Here is a 15,601-nt window from a genome sequence, read left to right as displayed (position 1 = left end):
TCTTTAAATTTGCACTTAGCGGATTCTACTATAAAAAATCCTATGGGACGAATTAATGATGTTCTTATTCTTGTAAATAGGAATTATGTGCCCATAGATTTTATTGCTCTTGATATTGATTGCAATCCGTCTTGTCCAATTATTCTTGGTAGACCGTTTTTGCGTACTATTGTTGCCGTGATTGATATGAAAGAAGGCAATATTAAATTTCAATTTCAACTGAGGAAGAGAATGGAACACTTCCCTAGAACAAGAATTAGGCCACCATATGAATCAATCATGAGGGCATCCGATGGATCTAGAACCAAAGATGACAACACTTAGATCCTACGCGTTATGCCTAGCTAGGGGCATAAAATGATAGTGCTTGTTGAGAGGCAACCCAATGAATAAAATTTACTTTTGCTTTTTGCTTTATGTTCTTGAGTGTTAGTACAATTATGCTACTGTTATAGTTGTGTTTTTCGTGTTTTAATTAGTGTTTGTGCCAAGCAAGGCCTTTGGGTTGATTTGGGTGAGTTGATCTTGCTGAAAAACATAAACTTATGCACTAACGAAAATTGTTTTAGTAAATCACATAAAAGTGCTTTTGAGTTGATTCTTTTTGTAGAAGATTAATATACAAATTACCCATGTTTCCTAATTTCACAGGATTTTTTGATATAAGTATTTGAAATATCCAGATTGCTACAGACTGTGTTGTTTTTGACAGATTATGTTTTCTTTGTGTTGTGTGCTTGTTTTGATGATTCTATGGTTTTCTTTGATGAGCTTTTGCCATAGAAAAGTTGGAATACAGTAGATATAATGGAAATACAAAATAATAATAGGTTTGCAACAGTACCTATAGTAGTGGTTTTCTTTCTTATACTAACGGATCTCACGAAGGTTTTGTTGGAGTTTTGTGTGATTGAAGTTTTCAAGTTTTGGGTGATCTTACGATGGATGAAGGAATAAAGATTAGAAAAAGACTAAGCTTGGGGATGCCCGAGGCACCCCAAAATAATATTCAAAGAAGTAGCAAGCAACTAAGCTTGGGGATGCCCCCGAGTGGCATCCCCGCTTTCTTCTAACAACCATCCGTATTTTACTTGAAGCTATATTTTTATTCGTCACATATTATGAGTTTTGCTTCCAGCGTCTTGTATGATATGAGTCTTTGCATGTTTTTCTTTGTGTTCCAAAGTATTGAATCCTTGCTGAACACACCTTTTAGAGAGAGCCAAAAAATATGCTATGCTTGCTCCTATGCTTCACTTTAACTTTTAGAGCCATGGATTTGCTCTAGTGCTTCACTTATATCTTTTTGAGCACGGTGTGCTCTATTATATTTGAAGAAATGCTCTCATGCTTCACTTAGATTTATTTGGGAGTAGTAAACTTTTCATAAATTCTCTCTTGCTTCACTTAGATTATTTTGAGAGAAAGAAAAATTATGCTCATGTTCTTCACTTATATTTGTTTGAGCAACATATGAAAATAGTCCCAAAGTGATAGATATCCAAAGAGGATATAATAAAAACTTTCATGAAGATCATTGGACAAAATTAAACTGGATTCTTCATAATGGTTTTGAGATATGGCGATATGATATGTGAGTCATGTTGATGAGTGTAACGCCCCAGATACAACTTTCCATATTCGCAACTCCGACTCGTGTCATTTCCGGCTATGTGATTTATTTTTCCTCCGTGGTTGGGTTTTGGTCTGTTGTTTTGCATTTTGTTCTTGTTATGCATTTCATCTCATAGCATCATCCGCATTGCATCGGCACTTCGTTGCCGTCATTTTTTCAAAACTTGCATTCGCTCGTCGTTGCCATTTCTCCCTTTGCCTTCATCACCGTCCCTCGGGCCACTTTGCCTTTGTTGACCGTTCCAGACCAACTGGGTTTTTGATTTACTCTTGTCAAACCATCTAATCCCTCTTTGCACAATGCATCGAACCCCCTTCGCAACCATGTCTGAAACTCCCCCGAACCCGACCCGGGCTGTCATCCCCGTTGGGTCCGGATCATCCCCTAACATCCCTAGAACATCTCCGTTTTATTATTTGGACTCCCTGCCTATTCTATTCTGGACCGTCCGATTTCAAACGGAGGAACAGATTAACCCTTACCCTAATCCCCTATCTATATAAAAAGCCCAACCCTACACCAATCCCTAAAGCCTATGCTTCTTGTCCCTTTGCGCCGCCACCCGCTCAATCCCTATCGGGATCACCCTCATCCAATCCACCAACCAGCGCTCTCTCCAAAATACTCCTCGAATTCCACATCGAGCCAACCACAGCCACCTTCCTCCTCCCCTCGATCCATCCAATCCCGCATCCACCTCCTCGCTTCTCGTCTGCCTCTACCGGAGCAAGGCTCCCCTGCTCATGGCGCCCGCCAAGCCCCTCGCCCAGCCTCTGCTTCCATGCTCCAGATTGAACGCCAAGGCCCAGTTCAGGCCGCCCCCGCTCCTCCTCACCTCGTCCGCGTCGCCGGGGTCGCGCCAGGTTCCCCGCGCGGCCGCCGTGCCTCTTCTCGTCTGCACTAAGTCCCCGCGCCACCGGGCATCTGCCTCCCCTGCCTCCTGGACAAGTCGGACCTCCCGCAGCTCCTTCGTCCTGTCCGCCCCGCGCCCGAGGCCTTGCCTTCTCCTTGTCCGCACCGACCGAAGCCAGTAGCTGCTTGAGGTCCCGAGCAGGAGCGCTCGACCTCGTCCCCTCGGGCCGTCACAGGCGATGACCTTCTTCGGCCTTGTCTGCCCCATGCCCGTCGACGGCCCGCTATCTACAGGCCATCCTTGTCCTCTGCTTCGCCATGGCCGCCCCTAAGCTCCGTCCGCGCCGTCGTTGCCCGGATCCGGCGCCGGCCAGCCGGATCCGCCCCATCTCCACCTCGCCGGCCTTCCCTACGGCTGCTGCCGTGCCGTTGACCCCGTCCTCGCCGCGCCCCTGGTTCCTCTGCTTCGAAGACGAACGAGGCGCGCCCAGCCTCGTTGACCGCGTCCCGGCTCGTCTAGAATGCCAGCAGCCCAGCTGCCCAGCGCCTCCCAAGGCCCAGCCTGCACCCCGCGGCCTGCCAGCCTCCTCCACCGAACCGGGCCAAGCACATGGGTGAGCAGCCCCATCTAGTCCCCCTCCTGTACCCTGTCGGGCCAGCAAGTTTCGGCCTAAATAGTGTTTTTTTCCTTGCCTGCAAATTTAGACATTATCCAGAGACTGGAGTTTTTACAGAAAAACCCTCTAACTTCATGCATATAATTACTCATGAACTATGCATCTTTTGTAAATAACTTATACATGTAAAATGATTAGAATTTTGTGTAGATTAATAATTTGCCACTTTCATCCATGTTAAATATGTTTAAAATGTTGTTTGTTTAATTTTGCTTAAATAATATACTAAAATGATGTATTTCATAACTAAATAACCGTAGCTCAGTTTTAAATGTTCTTTATATGTAAATGGGCTAGAAAAATGCATAGTTTAACATGGTGCACTTTATTTTCCTGTTTAACAACTTTAAAATATGTTTTAGGGTAGAACAGTAGCTAATTCAAAATATGCACATGGGGATTTTCCGGAATTGTTGTTTGTTGTTTCCAGCCTCATTTAAATTGCTTAGATAGTGTAGTTTTGTTATACTTCACCTCTTGCCATGTTTAACCACATTTAATATTGTTTGGTAGCTTAAACGAGATGAACTAAATAATTGTTGTGGTGTTTTGTCAATATGCAACTCGTTGCATATTGAGCTCCGCTTAACTTGTAGTATTGCTTGTTGCACTTTGCCATACCATGCCTCATTTAAACCGGACATGCATCATACTTGATTGTGCATCATGCCATGTTTATGCTTGTGTGTTTACCATGTTGTTTGCTTCTTTCCGGGTTGCCTTCGGTTTCGTTCCGAAGTTGTGATGATTCGTTCGACTACGTTCGTCTGTCTTCTTCATGGACTCGTTCTTCTTCCTTGCGGGATTTCAGGCAAGATGAGCGCTACCCTGGATCTCACTACTATCATTGCTATGCTAGTTGCTTCGTTCTATCGCTATGCTGTGCTACCTATCACCTGTTTATCAAGCCATCCCAAATTGACATGAACCTCTAATCCTTTGACACCCTTCCTAGCAAACCGTTGCTTGGCTATGTTACCGCTTTGCTCAGCCCCTCTTATAGCGTTGCTAGTTGTAGGTGAAGTTGAAGATTGCTCCATGGTGGACAGGATTATGTTGGGATATCACAATATCTCTTATTTAATTAATGCATCTATATATTTGGTAAAGGGTGGAAGACTCGGCCTTATGCCTGGTGTTTTGTTCCACTCTTGCCGCCCTAGTTTCCGTCATACCGGTGTTATGTTCTTGGATTTTGCGTTCCTTACGCGGTTGGGTGATTTATGGGACCCCTTGACAGTTCGCTTCGAATAAAACTCCTCCAGCAAGGCCCAACCTTGGTTTTATCATTTGCCTCACCACCACCTATACCTTTCCCTTGGGTCGGCCAACCCGAGGGTCATCTTTATTTTAGCCCCCCCAGGCCAGTGCTTGTCTAAGTGTTGGTCCGAACTGAGTAGACTGCGGGGCCCCCTCGGGAAACTCGAGGTCTGGTTTTACTCGTAGGATGTCTCATCTGGTGTTGCCCTGAGAACGAGATATGTGCAGCTCCTATCGGGATTGTCGACGCATCGGGCGGCTTTGTTGGTCTTGTTTTACCATTGTCGAAATGTCTTGTAAGCCGGGATTCCGAGTTTGATCGGGTCTTCCTGGGAGAAGGTATATCCTCTGTTGATCGCGAGAGCTTATCATGGGCTAAGTTGGGACACCCCTGCAGGGTATAATCTTTTGAAAGCCGTGCCTGCGGTTGTAGGCAGATGGGAATTTGTTAATTTCCGGTTGTAGATAACTTGACACCAGATCCAAATTAAAACGCATCAACCGCGTGTGTAGCCGTGATGGTCTCTTTTCGGCGGAGCCCGGGAAGTGAACGCGGTCTTTGGGTTATGTTTGACATAAGTAGGAGTTCAGGATCACTTCTTGATCATTGCTAGCTTCACGATCGTTCTGCTTGCTCTCTTCTCGCTCTTATTTGCGTAGGTTAGCCACCATACTTGCTTAGTCGTTGCTGCAACCTCACCACTTTACCCATTCCTTTCCCATTAAGCTTTGCTAGTATTGATACCCATGGTAATGGGATTGCTGAGTCCTCGTGGCTCACAGATTACTACAACAACAATTGTAGGTACAGGTTATGTGATGATCATGACGCGAGAGCGATGCTTGCTTGCTTGAGCTCTTCTTCTGCTTCTTCTTCGATCAGGGATAGGTTCCAGGTCGGCAGCCTAGGCTAGTAGGGTGGATGTCGTTTGAGTTTCTGTTTGTGTTTCATCCGTAGTCGGATGATGCTCTTATGTGTTGTGATGTTGTATTTGAGTGGCATTGTATGCCTTATGTATGTATCCCCATCGATTATGTAATGTTGATGTAATGATATCCACCTTGCAAAAGCGTTTCAATATGCGGGTCTATCCTTGGTGGGACCTTCGAGTTCCTTTTGGATAGGGTCGCATATTGGGCGTGACAAGTTGGTATCAGAGCCTCGACCGACCATAGGAGCCCCCTTGATTGTTGGCCGTTGTTGAGTCTAGAAGAAAACTATTTTGAGTCTTAGGATTATATATATCGAAGAGTAGGATTCTTTTTACTCCTCAGCCCCCTTCGTCGCTCCGGTGAGGACTCTCGACGTAGATGTTTTGTCTTTCCTCTCCTCAATTTTTCACAATTTTTTTTAGGATCACGCGGGTATCTTGGAATCGTTCCGATGGTTTTGTGACGAGAACATTGTTCTTGGTGCCTCCTGTCTATTATGTGGCATTGACCCGGGGAGTTGAGCTCCGAGGTGTTGTCGTCATAATTTTATCGTTGCAGTTCTGGAATACCTGAGTTTTGCCGACATCGAAAATCTCTTTTATGCAGTTGTTGGTGAGATAACCTCGACGCCACCCAGTACTGGGGAGTTCGGGAGTATTGCCATAGCTCGTATAACGGATGCTTTTCAAAGGTTGAGGTACACGATTTCCGGAGTTTTCTTGGTTATGTGTTAACGGATGGATACAGCTGGATGTAGGGATTGTTAGTTTGGGTGAGATATATTGCTTCCCCTGTATCCCCAACACTAGATTGCATAACCAGAAAGTTTTGGGAGTTTATAGATGGGAATTCAAGTAGCTCCTAGAATATTTTTCCGACAGATGCATGATATGGGATTGGGTAAATCTCTATCATATGTTTGTTCCGTCTTATTCTGCAAGCCAAATCCTTTGTTTTGTTTTATTTATGGTATTCGAGTTGCTTCGAAGTCAAATGTTGAATCCATACCTTTCCTAAATGGTGTTCTCATATTTCTATGGGAGTAATAATCCTTCTTGATCATTGAGGTTGTCATGTCAATTCTTTTCCAACCGGTGTGCTTCTCTTCAAGTGGATCCGTTCATTTTCAACATCCGCAAGATCAACTCTAAGTTTTCTCACCGGTGTTTGTTTTATCCGTCCCCAAGTTGCCTTTGTTTTCCCGCCCTCCCAACCTTTTCTTCAAGGACTCATTTATTTTAATCAAGTATCCATTTATTCATGTAAAGTCACTTCACTCTTTTCAATCAGTGTTCTGATCCGGTGATCCCTCGTGAAGATGCTCGCGAGCTTCAAGTTCATCATCCTTCGTTCTTTTTTCTTCTCCGGTGGATCCAATTCAAGCTTTCAGTGTTGATCATATTCTTTTCCTCGTTTCAAATGTTTCTCCATGTCGGTGCACCTCTTAATTGTTCACCTCTCTCTATTCTTATCCGGAGTGCTCAAGATATCTCAGAGGACTTGTGTTTCCATTCACAATCCGTTCAAGCTATTTGGAGATTGTTATCTCATTCAAGCCATTTAACTCAACCGGTGCAATCTCTCTTTAAAATCATTTTCAAAGGTGTTTTCTTTTGAGTGGGCCCTAACCCACAGGTCTTTTCCCAAGATCTTACCTGACTCTTCGAATTATCAGGAGCGATTCTCAAATTCATTTCCAAGTTTGACGTAAGAATGAATTTCCATGAGTCATATTCCTGCTCCAAGATCGCTTTCAGAATATTTTCATCGTTGGTTCATCATTTCTATTCTTCTTTGTTCCGGAGTGTCTCAACAATTGGATGGTGTTTCTCCTCGTCATTCTCGGATTTTGAAGACCGAAGAAGAGTTCCTCTTAAATCCTTACCCGTTCTTCCAAAGATGTGTAGTCCAAGCTTGATGCCATCCTCTCATAATTGTTTTTGATTGTGAGAATTCTTTTCTTACCATCCGGAGCTTTTCATGAGTTGTTTCCATTTCTCTCCTTCGAAGGCCATCTTGTCATAATTCTTATTCTCAGCCTTCAACTCTTGTTCTCCAAATCTTACCGGGGCATCGTTCAAATACCCTCTAATCAGTTCATGATCTCTGTGTTCTCATGTATCTATATCCCCTCAAGTATCTTCATTCGTTCCCCAATTCTTCCCGGTGAATTGTGCCTTTGCTACTTTCATTTTCAATTCTTACGGCGGTTCGTTCAAGATTTCACTTCCTTCGTTATCATATCAAATATTTGTTGTTTCCAAATCCCACCGGTGGTTCCATCAATACCTTCTCCAGTTTGCGCTATATCTCTTTTAATCCTTTCTACGGGAATAAGTAGTATGCCAAATCCATTGCTTGTCATCAATTGAATTTGATGAAGGATAAGCATACAATAAATCTTATTCTTATTTCCTCAAGGAAATTCAATTCTTTTCTTTCGAAGATTGTTCATGATGAAGTAATTCTCGGTTCTAGTGTTTCATCTTTTTTTCCGGAGTTCCAAGTTTTCTCAATTATATCGTCGCGATGCTCCATCTAATTCATTGCAAGGCTTCACCTTGTGTTTTCAACTTCTCTTCCTTTCTATCATTATTTTATTACCAGACTTCTTGATGGAGGCTCTACATGGTGGTTCGTCAAGGATTATTTTCATTCTTCAATTGTTCTTCAAGATTTCTCTTGAAGTTATGATCCGCCAAGCTATACTCAAAAAAATAAACATGGTGCCCAACACATGTTTTTTTCTAAGGAGTTCAAGTATTCTTCATCTTGCATTCCGAAGTGCAATCCTTTCTACCTTATCTTTTGAGATGGTGTTATGTCATCCTCGGCAATTTCTCCTCGTGCTTCATGATTCACAAGTTGTCAGGAATGAGTTAACTAAATCCATCATTTTCTCTTCGTTCAAGATATCTTTTCGACCAATCAATCTCTTTGTTGGAGTTATCTTGGGTTAGTTTTCACCTAAAGCCTTCCCTAAGGAATGTTGCTCATTGTGGTGACTATCAATGATCCAAGTTTTTCTCCTATCCTCTCGGCGAAACAAGTTGTTATCTCTTCTTTGATCTCAAGCAAGCAATTGTTTTTCGTTAGTGGCAGAATGTCACCTCATAGTCTTGAGAAGTTTTTCCATAAGCCCACAACAAGCTTGTGCTTCTCGTTGTTGATTTTCCAACAACTCCGTTCGATTCTTCTTTGCAAGGATGCTTTCCAAGTTGACTTGTGGCAAAAGTTGTCATTTCTTCTCCGTCCCTTTATCCCAACGGTCTAACTTCTATTCTTTCGTTACGGAGCCATTCTGATGTTGTGCTCTTCACCCATCACCTCGTTTGGTGAGGATCGTCTTCTTTTCTGGCTTATCCATTTAATCGGAGTGTTGTGTCATCTCTTCAAGTGCTTTTCATCTTATCAAGTTTTCCTTCTTCCTTCAGTCGGAGTGCTTCCAAAACTATATCATTCTTATCTTGTTTTAACCGGAGTGGTTTCAAATTCTATCTTGTCCATTAAACTCTTGATTCATAGCTTTGCAACCTGCAAGGTTCAAATGGTCTTCCTTGTTTCTATTTGTTCTACCACAGTGCCCTCAATTGTGTTCAACTCTGTTATGTTCTTTCTTTCAACTTTCAACCTCTCAAGGTTCATGGTTTCACTTGTTTGTCGAAGAAGCAACTTAGTTTACCTCTTATCTTCCTCTTCCTTTTCCCTCGGTGCCATCCTAGATCTCGGGACGAGATCCTCTCATAGTGGTGGAGTGTTGTAACGCCCCGGATACAACTTTCCATATTCGCAACTCCGACTCTTGCCATTTCCGGCTATGTGATTTATTTTTCCTCCGTGGTTGGGTTTTTGTCTTTTGTTTTGCATTTGTTCATGCATGCATATCATCTCATAGCATTATGCGCATTGCATTTGCATGTTTTCATAAAAACCATACCCGTTCTTAGTTGGCCGTGTCCCCCCTTGCACGCGATCACCTTGTTCTCTGCACAACCACAGCCCCCCTCGTGTGCGCCGCCCGAAAGTTGTCCCGAACCCGACCCGAGCGGCCATCACCATTGGATCCAGATTCATCCCCAAATATCCCTAAAACATCTCCGTTTTGTAATTGGGCTCCCTACCTATTATTTCTCGACCATCTGATTACGATCGGAGGGTCCGATTAGCCCTAAACCTAACCCCTTCCTATAAATAGCCCCACCCTAATTTTAGGCCTCCTATCCCATCCCCACCCATCGCCGCCGCCCACTCCACAAAATCCTCCTCGATTTCCGCCACCAGCCAACCATCACTCTCCAGCTCCTCCCTGTTCGATCCACCCAACCACAGCGCTGCATCCACCTTCCAATCCTTCGATCCACCCAACCAGAGCCCTCCCATGGCTCCCTTCGATTCCTCCCTCCTCCTGGCCAAGGAACCAACGCCACCGGGCATCTGCCTCCCCTGCCTCCTGGACAAATCCGGCCTCCCGCAGCTCCTTCGTCCTGACCGCCCCACGCCCAAGGCCCTGCCTTCTCCTCGTCCACACCGACCGAAGCCAGCAGCTGCTCGAGGTCCCGAGCAGGAGCGCTCGGCCTCGTCCCCTCGCGCCATCGCAGGCGACGACCTCCTTCGGCCTTGTCTGCCCCATCCCCGTCGACGGCCCGTTGTCTACAGGCCATCCCCGTCCTCTGCTTCGCCATGGCCGCCCCTGAGCTCCGTCCGCGCCGTCGTTGCCCGGATCCGGCGCCGGCCAGCCGGATCCGCCCCATCTCCACATCGTCGGCCTTCCCTGCGGCTGCTGCCGTGCCGTTGACCCCGTCCTCGCCGCGCCCCTGGTTCCTCTGCTTCGAAGATGAACGAGGCGCGCCCAGCCTCGTTGACCGCGTCCCTGCTTGTCTGGAACGCCAGCAGCCCAACTGCCCAGCGCCTCCCCAAGGTCCAGCCTGCGCCCCGCGGCCTGCCAGCCTCCTCCACCGAACCGGGCCAAGCCCATGGGTGAGCAGCCCCATCTAGTCCCCCTCCTGTACCCTGTCGGGCCAGCAAGTTTTGGCCCGAATAGTGTTTTTTTCCTGCCTGCAATTTAGACTATTATCCTGAGACTTGCCAGTTTTACAGAAAAACCCTCAAACATCATGCATATAATAACTCTTTAACCGTGCATCATATTAAAATGTTTTCAACATGTAAAATGATTAGAATTTTGTGTAGATTAATAATTTGCCACTTTCATCCATGTTAAATATGTTTAAAATGTTGTTTGTTTAATTTTGCTTAAATAATATGCTAAAATGATTTATTCCATAACTAAATAACCGTAGCTCGGTTTTAAATAAACTTTATATGTATATGGGGTGGGAAAATGCCTAGATTAACATGGTGCACTTTGTTTTACTGTTTAACAACTCTAAAATTGTGTTTAGGGCAGAACAGTACCGAATTCATAATTTGGACATGAGGTTTTTCCGGAATTGTTGTTTGTTATTCCGGCCTCATTTAAACTTGCCTAGATAGTTAGTTTATTTATGTTTCACCTCTTGCCATGTTTAATAACATGTAATATTGTTGTGTTCCTAAACGAGAGAGAACTAAATAATGGATGTGGTGTTTCGTCAATATGCAACTCGTTGCATATTGAGCTCCACTTAACTTGCAGTGTTGTTTGTGCATATTGCCATGCCATGCCATGCCTCATTAAATCGGTCATGCATCATACTTGTTTGCGCATCATGCCATACTTATGCTTGTTGGTTTACCATGTTGTTTGTTTCTTTTCGGTGTTGCTTCTTAGTTCCGGTAATGTTGCGATTGTGAGGATTCGTTCGACTACTCCCGTTCATCTTCTTCATGGACTCGTTCTTCTTCCTAGCGGGATTTCCGGCAAGATGACCGCTACCCTGGATCTCACTACTATCATTGCTATGCTAGTTGCTTCGTTCTATCGCTATGCTGCGTTACCTATCTTTGCTTATCAAGCCTCCCAAATTGCCATGAACCTCTAACCTTTGACACCCTTCCTAGCAAACCGTTGCTTGGCTATGTTACCGCTTTGCTCAGCCCTCTTATAGCGTTGCTAGTTGCAGGTGAAGTTGAAGATTTCTCCATGGTGGACAGGGTTATGTTGGGATATCACAATATCTCTTATATTATATTAATGCATCTATATATTTGGTAAAGGGTGGAAGACTCGGCCTTATGCCTGGTGTTTTGTTCCACTCTTGCCACCCTAGTTTCCGTCATACCGGTGTTATGTTCTTGGATTTTGCGTTTCTTACGCGGTTGGGTGATTTATGGGACCCCCTTGACAGTTCGCTTTGAATAAAACTCCTCCAGCAAGGCCCAACCTTGGTCTTATCATTTGCCTCACCACCACCTATACATTTCCCTTGGGTCGGCCAACCCGAGGGTCATCTTTATTTTAGCCCCCCCCCCCCCGGGCCAGTGCTTGTCTAAGTGTTGGTCCGAACCGAGTAGACTGCAGGGCCCCCTCGGGGAAACTTGAGGTCTGGTTTTACTCGTAGGATGTCTCATCCGGTGTTGCCCTGAGAACGAGATATGTGCAGCTCCTATCAGGATTGTCGGCGCATCGGGCGGCTTTGCTGGTCTTGTTTTACCATTGTCGAAATGTCTTGTAAACCGGGATTCCGAGTCTGATCGGGTCTTCCTGGGAGAAGGTATATCCTTCGTTGATCGCGAGAGCTTATCATGGGCTAAGTTGGGACACCCCTGCAGGGTATAATCTTTCAAAAGTCGTGCCTGCGGTTATAGGCAGATGAGAATTTGTTAATGTCCGGTTGTAGATAACTTGACACCAGATCCGAATTAAAACGCATCAACCGCGTGTGTAGCCGTGATGGTCTCTTTTCGGCGGAGCCCGGGAAGTGAACATGGTCTTTGGGTTATGTTTGACGTAAGTAGGAGTTCAGGATCACTTCTTGATCATTGCTAGCTTCACGATCGTTCCGCTTGCTCTCTTCTCGCTCTTATTTGCGTAGGTTAGCCACCATACTTGCTTAGTCGTTGCTGCAACCTCACCACTTTACCCATTCCTTTCCCATTAAGATTTGCTAGTATTGATACCCATGGTAATGGGATTGCTGAGTCCTCGTGGCTCACAGATTACTACAACAACAGTTGCAGGTACAGGTTATGTGATGATCATGACGCGAGAGCGATGCTTGCTTGCTTGAGCTCTTCTTCTGCTTCTTCTTCGATCAGGGATAGGTTCCAGATCGGCAGCCTGGGCTAGCAGGGTGGATGTCGTTTGAGTTTCTGTTTGTGTTTCATCCGTAGTCGGATGATGCTCTTATGTGTTGTGATGTTGTATTTGAGTGGCATTGTATGCCTTATGTATTTATCCCCATCTATTATGTAATGTTGATGTAATGATATCCACCTTGCAAAAGCGTTTCAATATGCGGGTCTATCCTTGGTGGGACCTTCGAGTTCCTTTTGGATAGGGTCGCATATTGGGCGTGACAATGAGTAATTATGCTTTAGTAAGAATATTGATGTTAAGGTTTGTGATTCCCTATGCAAGCACGAAAGTTAATAGTTATGCAATGAAATTTATATCCTACTTATGGTGCATTATTCGGTGTTACTTATGCTTAATGCTTGGGTATGAGATTTTTCGCTTTTTGGATGGTCGCTTCTCAATCTTTTTGCTAGCCTTCATTTTGCACTAAGTATGATCAGTACTTGTGCATCCAAAAGCCTTTAAACCAGTTTTGCCTTATGAATCCACTATACCTACCTATATGTGGTATTTCCATGCTGTTCTAAGCAAATTTGCATGTGCCATCTCTAATTTTCAAAATAAATTTCTCTTTTGTATGCTCTACCGCTCGCGAGGCGGTGAAGGGTGACCAATATCTTCCATGCTAGATGTGTTATTCTCATGATGAGTGTTTATTCACTTGTCATTGCACGAGAGTACGGCAAAGGTATTAGGGATGCCCAGTCCCGAAATGAAAAATGATTTTACTTTATGTTGTTAAATAATAAATTCCTTGGAAAGTGTTGGTATGGAGGGCACCCAGGTATACGGTTAACCATGGAAAGTGAAAGTAATGGTGGAAAAAGGAATAAACTTTATTTTCTATTTGGGAACCGCCTATGATGTATCTAGCATGGAAAGTGTTGGGGATCTCTAAGTCATTTTCGTTAGTGGGAAAAGTATGCCTCTCAAAAAAAATTATCTCTCAATTTAAGCTTTGAACTCTGGCACCTCTACAAATCCCTACTTCCCTCCGCGAAGGGCCTTTCTTTTACTTACGCAATTTTTATTTTGAATTTGAGTCTCCATCTTCTCTTATAAAGCACCAACTAAGGCGCAGAATGATCGTATTTGAGCATTGGGTGTAGCTAATATTCGAGTGTGTTTCATGAATGGATCAATGATTGAGCATAATGGGCTAGGGATAACTTGCTTTAGTGTTGGTATTTTGAAAGACATGGTTGCTTGTTGATATGCTCAAGTATTAAAGTCTTCATGTCAAAACTAGACTATTGCTTTGAATCATATAAAATTCCATATGTCCATGCTATAAAGAAAAGAAATGTGATGAACATGTTAGGCAGCATTCCACATCAAAAATTCCATTTTTATCATTTACCTACTCGAGGACGAGCAGGAATTAAGCTTGGGGATGCTGATACATCTCCAATGTATCTATAATTTTTGATTGTTCCATGCTGTTATATTATCATTCTTGGATGTTTTACAATCATTTTATAGTAATTTTGTAGCATTTTTTGGTACTAACATATTGACATAGTGCCTAGTGCCAGTTGCTATTTTCTGCATGTTTTTTACATCGCAGGAAATCAATACCAAACGGAGTCCAAACGCAGCGAAACTTTTTGAGGATTTTTTTGGGCCAGAAGACATCCAGTGGGCCAAGGAAGCACCTGGGGGTGCCTCGAGGGGGACAACACCCACCAGGGCGTGCTTGGGGGCCTAGATGCACCCAAGTGGGTTGTGCCCACCTCGGGTGCCCCCTAAACCACCTCGTTGCTCTATAAATACCCCAATATTCCAGAAACCCTAGGGGAGTCGATGAAAATCAATTCCAGCTGCCGCAGAGTCCAGAACCACTAGATCCAATCTAGACACCATCGCGGAGGGGTTCACCACTTCCATTGGTGCCTCTCCGATGATGTGTGATTAGTTCTTTGTAGACCTACGGGTCCGTAGTTAGTAGCTATATGGCTTCCTATATATCTCTCTCTTGATTATCAATACAATGGTCTCTTGGAGATCCATATGATGTAAGCCTTTTGCGGTGTGTTTGTTGGGATCCGATGAACTTTGAGTTTATGATCAGATCTATGTTTTTATCCATGAAAGTTATTTGAGTTTTCTTTGATCTCTTATATGCATGATTGCTTATAGCCTCGTATTTCTTCTCCGATATTTGGGTTTTATTTGGCCAACTTGATCTACTTATCTTGCAACGGAAAGAGGTGCTTTTGTGATGGGTTCGATCTTACGATGCTTAATCCCGGTGATAGAAGGGGAAACGACACGTATGTATCATTGCTATTAAGGATAACAAGATGGGATCTATTATGGAGTCTATTTCTACATAAATAGATCTTATCTACATCATGTCATCATTCTTATTGCATTACTTCGTTTCTCCATGAACTTAATACACTAGATACATGTTGGATAGCGGTCGATGTGTGGAGTAATAGTAGTAGATGCAGGCAGGAGTCGGTCTACTAATCTTGGACGTGATGCCTATATAATGATCATTGCCTGGATATCGTCATGATTATTTGAAGTTCTATCAATTGCCCAACAGTAATTGTTTTCCCACTGTTTGCTATTTTTCTCGAGAGAAGCCACTAGTGAAACCTATGGCCCCCGGGTCTCTTTTCATCATATTTGCCTTTGCGGTCTATTTTCCTTTGCATTATTTTCAGATCTATTAAACCAAAAATACAAAAATACCTTGCTGCAATTTATTTGTTCTGCGATATATTTATCCTATCTACCACTTTTACCTCATGTTATTTGCCTATCTTGAGGCGTCGTACCCGAAAGGGATTGACAACCCCTTTAACACGTAGGGTTGCAAGTATTTGTTATTTGTGTGCAGGTGTTGTTTACATGGTGTGAGGAGGTTCTTCTACTGGTTCGATAACCTTGGTCTCATCACTGAGGGAAATACCTACCTATGACAGCCTAGATTTTGCCTTCTCTCTTTTTCGGACTTGCCTTCTCTCTCTTTCCGGACTTGGTTTTCATTGTGGT

Source organism: Triticum aestivum, chromosome 2B, assembly GCF_018294505.1.
Source record: "Triticum aestivum cultivar Chinese Spring chromosome 2B, IWGSC CS RefSeq v2.1, whole genome shotgun sequence".
Lineage (NCBI taxonomy): Eukaryota > Viridiplantae > Streptophyta > Magnoliopsida > Poales > Poaceae > Triticum > Triticum aestivum.
Note: the sequence above shows the minus strand (reverse complement) of the source record.